The 5413-nt window shown below is 38.1% G+C and overlaps 1 pseudogene; it reads left to right on the top strand.

Moving 5' to 3' along the window:
• Window positions 1-203: 203 nt before the first annotated feature.
• On the top strand, window positions 204-2299 carry Hdac1-ps6 (Histone deacetylase 1, pseudogene 6; annotated as a pseudogene).
• The last annotated feature ends 3114 nt before the right edge of the window (window positions 2300-5413 follow it).

Below are 5413 nucleotides of genomic sequence, written 5' to 3' on the forward strand. Positions count from 1 at the left end.
CAGAAAAAATAAACTCTATACTATCATTGTAAAATTGTACCAGAGATCTAATACATTGAACAATGTGTTAGAGACCCAAACACAGCACCAAAAACCTAGGTAAAACAATGGAAGGTATTTTGGAATGCGAGCAATGATTTTTTTTCATTCTCTGCTGAATCATAAGTAATTAACACAAAAGTAGACAAATGGGATTTTGTAAAATGAAGACGATCACCTGGCAGTGGAAAACCACCCCGAAGAGATTACCTAGTAAACTATTAAATGTGATGCACATTTGTAATGATTAAATGTAAGCTTCTAAAGGACATAGTATCATTTATTCTCCAAATATATTTCTTTAAGAAGATATCAATAAATAACTTCTATGAGTCTACTCATGTAAATGTAATTACATCAGTCTCAGTAGTAATATTTTGGTGGCCAACACAAAGAAAACACCCTGAATTCAAAGTTTATATGCTAATGATAGATAACACTAACCCTAGCTTCCTTGTTCTTTCAGTCTTACTGCCATAGATATACATGCATAGATTTACTCCACACTAGCTCTGGAGAACCCTCTGGATCATATTTACATTATCATTGTTAAGCAAAGTTAATCGACATATTTAGGAGGAATGATAGCTAACTATGCTTTTTGTATTGACCTTGTCATGAAATGAATCATTGCTCTTATTCAACATTAGTAACGAGTTAGTTTAAGAATAACATCACTTCAATAATTATAACAAAACTTATTTTTGTTGATTTTTGTAAAGCTATATGTAAAATACTATCAAAAGTAATCAGAGGAGCCGTGGGCAGGCTGGCAGGCAGACAGGCAGACAGACTGACAGGAGGGCCAGGCGGCGAACAAGAAGGCACAGACTGAGGGCACCAAGAGGAAAGTCTGTTACTACTATGATGGGGACATTAAAAACTACTATTATGGGCAAGGGCATCCAATAAAGCCTTACCGAATCCACATGACTCACAATTTGATGCTCAACCATGGTCTCTACCGAAAAATGGAAATCTATCATCCTCACAAAGCTGTGGTTGAGGAGATGACCAATTACCACTGTGATGACTACATTAAATTTTTGCATTCTATTCACCTAGATAATATGTCTGAATACAGCAAGTAGATTCAGAGATTCAATGTTGGTTAGGACTCTCTATTATTTGATGGCTTGTTTGAGTTCTGTTAGTTGTCCATGGGTGGCTCGGTTGCAAGTGTGGTCAAACTCAATAAGCAGCAGATGGACATGGCTGTGCACTGGGCTGAGGTCCTGTACCATACAAAGAAGTCTGAAGCATCTGGCTTCTGTTATGTCAATAATATCATCTTGGCCCTCCTGGTACTGCTAAAGTATCACCGGAGGGTGCTGTATACTGACATTGATATTTCCCATGGCGATGTCATGGAAGAGGCCTTCTATACTACAGCTTGGTTATGACTGTGTCCTTTCAGAAATATGGAGAGTACTTCCCAGGAACTGGGGACCTATAGGATATTGTGGGTGGCAAAGGCTAGTACTATGTCATTAACTACCTACTGCAAGATGGCATTGATGATGAGTTCTATGAAGCCATTTCAAGATATTCATGTCCAAAGTAATGGAAATGTTCCAGCCTAGTGCAGTCGTCTTAGAGTGTGGCTCAGATCCTCTGTCTGGGGGTTGATTAGGTTGCGTCAGTCTGACCATCAAAGGGTGTGCCAAGTGTGGAGTTTGTGAAGAGTTTTAACTTACCTATGCTAATGTTGGCAGGAGGTGCCTACACCATCCGTAATGTCACTCAGTGCTGGACTTATGAAACAGCTGTGGCCCTGGACATAGAAATCTCTAATGAGGCACTACACAATGACTACTTTGAATACTTTAGACCAGATTTCAGGTTTCACATTAGCCCTTCCAATATGACTAACCAGAATACTAATGAATATCTAGAAAGGATTAAGCGGCAGCTCTTTGAGAACTTGAGAATGCTGTCCCATACCCCTGGGATCCAAATGCAGGCCATACCTGAAGATGTCATCCCAGAAGAGAGTGGTGATGAGGATGAGGAAGACCCTGACAATGAATCTCCATCTGCTCCTCTGACAAACGCATTGCCTGTGAGGAAGTATTCTCAGACTCCGATGAGGAGGAAAGTAGTCGCAAGAACTCTTCTAACTTCAAAAAAGCCAAAGAGTCAAAACAGAGGATGAGAAAGGGAAAATCCCAAAGAGAAAAAAGAAGTCACAGAAGAGAAGAAAACCAAGAAGGAGAAGCTACAAAGCCAAGGGGTCAAAGAAGAGGTCATGTTGGTGTAAGCAAGGTCTGCAGCTTAAGCAAGGTCCATCTTTCCCATCTTCTCCCCAGGTCCCTCAATTTCCCTCAATTTCTCAGATTTTATATTTTCTATTCCTTTGTGTATTTATATAAAATATATTAAATATAACATCCCCAGGGACTAGATAGGAACCAGGGCCCAGAGCTCCCTTCTCTGTCCTGCCCCAGGTCTGAGTTTTGAACCATGTAGGGTCTGAGTAGAAAGGAAAACAATCAGAAGACAAACCTTGAACTGCCAAGTGCCTGCTTAGGAGCTCTGTTAAGATGCCCTTATTAAACTTTTTAGAAGGGGTAACTGGGTATTCTGGGACCCCTTTTTAGGCTTGGGTCATGTCAGCCATTTTAAGATTGGCTCTGTTTATACCTTCCCACCCATCTTAGGCAAGTAGAAAAAACCTTAAATTGCCCCATCTTCCCCCAATTCTGTAGGTGGAGGTTGTTAGCCTAGCTCCCTTTTTGAGATATTTCCGTTTTGGGAGATTCTTTGTAATAAAAACAACACATTTCTATAAAAAAGTAATCAGGTATTTTTTATGGCTACAACATTTATTTACATTAACAAATATTGTGATGAATGGTGGTTTGTGGATAATGCCATCAAAGTGTTTACTGCCACATAACAATAGGACTGTTCAAATTGTGCTACTTTGTGGTAGCTGTTGACCGTCTGTGTAGTACAGGGGCTGGCCCCTTAACCAAAGCTGATAGAGTTAAGGACTGTTTGGAATAGTGATTCATAGCTTGCTCTCTCTATGTGTTTGAGTTTACCATGGTAACAAGGAATTGCTTATGTAACTGTGTCCTGTGTTGCTTTAACTTTTACTAATGAGATTAATGATGAAATACATACAAAATGGTAGAGTTAATGTCTCATTATCTTTATTATTTTTATTATGCATCCATGCATGCTCTATAACTTCCTTTTTGCCCCTCAGCATCAGCAATGGATGCATTATACCTATTTAACGTCACATATCTTAATCAAGGCATTAGTGTAGACATCAATTTTATGTCATAATTTAATTCTAAAATCCTCTGGGAGCCTACAATACTGAAATACTACATGTTCATATTTACATGATAATCAATTGTGTTTTATTTTATTCTCATCGTAATTTGTTATTACTTTCCTTTGTCAGCATTGTCTTTTATAATCACACACATACACATATACATATATATACACATAAGCATACACATATTTGTTTTTTATAAAATAATAGAAAAATACTTCTATCACAAGAAAGAAGAAAATGTATGTTTTGTTTTGCCCAAATTGTCACCAATAAAAAAAGAGCAAAGATGGATTTCTATTGATTTATTCCTAGTTCGCATTTTATGATGTATTTTCTTTTTCTTCCAGGCACTCTTAAAATGATCTGCCAACTTCAAATTTTTATCACTTTTGTGTCCCAAAATTTAATGGCTCTCCATTATCTATGTTATTTTTCTCAAAATTTGACCTGATATACAATACCTTATATAATATGGCCATTTCTCTGTATTTTATTTTTCAACCCTAAAGCTTTACTTATGACCAAAACTATGTGTGAATGTATGCATGTATGTATGTATGTGTGTGTATGTATGTGCAAGTATGTGTGTGTATGTATGTGCAAGTATGTGTGTGTATGTACTTATGTATGTATGTATGTATGTATCCAAGAAAACTATCCTTGTCCCACAATATAGTCTCATCTGAAACCAAGTTTAGAAAAGAAAACCAGAGACTGCCCCAAACTGTTTACAGTAAACCTCTTGTAATTGGTCTTCAGCCTTAGGTTTTTTGCTGTAAGCATGAAGATTCATTGTCTAAAGCACAGCCAATAATTTAAGAGAGATATATTCTTTGTCCACTTCATAGTTGAATCATTTTTATGCCAAAACCCCTCTGTAAGTATATACAGCCATCATCTGACAAATGTACAATGATGAGAAAGAAACAAGGCAAAAACATTTATATCCTCTAGTGAAAAAAAATCAAAAGTTACTATGAAATAGGTTAGGCAAGATGGGGACTTACATGGTATCTTCTTGTAATTTTTTCTCCATATGTTGAACACCACTGCCTTCCCAGGAACAAATGAAACCAAGGAAAAGCTCTGTCCATTCTCTCTGCCTTCAGTAAACAAAATGAAACCCCTGTTAAGGAAAGCAGTCAGAAGTTTCCCAGGTCACATCATTCCAGGACCCAATTTATCCAATGAAGAGAAATGTCCCTTGCATTGGAGTAAAAAAGTTCAGGACTTAGAATTTTGTGATTTATTCATATTGAATCTAAACTTTGTAGGCACTAGAGTCACCTTGAGACAACTCTCTAGTCAGATTTCTGATGGGTTGTCTAGGAGGGAGGAGCTATTGGAATTGTGAGAGACACCATTTCCTGGAATGTTGCTCTAAGCTGCCAGGAAAAGAGGAATCTAGTTGAACATTTGCATTCAGTTCTGTTTCTTTACTGTGGATGCAATGTGATTAGTAATCTTATACGAGTAATGTATGACTTCCTCACCGTGATGGACCATACTTCTCCAAGTATAGGGAAAATCAACCTTTCCCTATGTAAGTGGCTCCTTGTCAGCTATTTGGTCAGAGGAATGAGAAAGCTAACTACTCATGATATGAAACTCATCCCTGCCTGCCCTTCACAGGATAAATGCAATGCTGGCAAGCCTGCTAGAATAGCACTTGTAGATAGAACTACTTGACCTGCTAAGCAAGACAGATAATTGCTTAGATTACTTTATCCTAAGGATGCTCAGAATGTTGAGCTAAGGGCAAGACTACCCTCAGTGTGGAGCAGAGTATAACAGTGAACCAGAACCCTGAGTCACAGAGGTCAATGTCAGGCCTGTGATGATAAGTACTAACAATGGATAGAAACTAAAGGACCCTGACTGCAGCAAGGGCATACTGATATAGCTCTTGAGTGGTCACAGAATCATTCATAAACATGGATGTTGTGGACAGACTTGAGTACCACATGCATTTTTTTCCAACCTTGGAGTACAAGTCTAACTTCATCTTAAAACTGTACATTCCTCTATGGGAGTGAAACTTGGGGGAAGACTCCTGTTAGCCTGGGTTTTGTGGCATAA

This window comes from Rattus norvegicus, chromosome 7, assembly GCF_036323735.1.
Source record: "Rattus norvegicus strain BN/NHsdMcwi chromosome 7, GRCr8, whole genome shotgun sequence".
NCBI classification, from domain to species: Eukaryota; Metazoa; Chordata; class Mammalia; order Rodentia; family Muridae; genus Rattus; species Rattus norvegicus.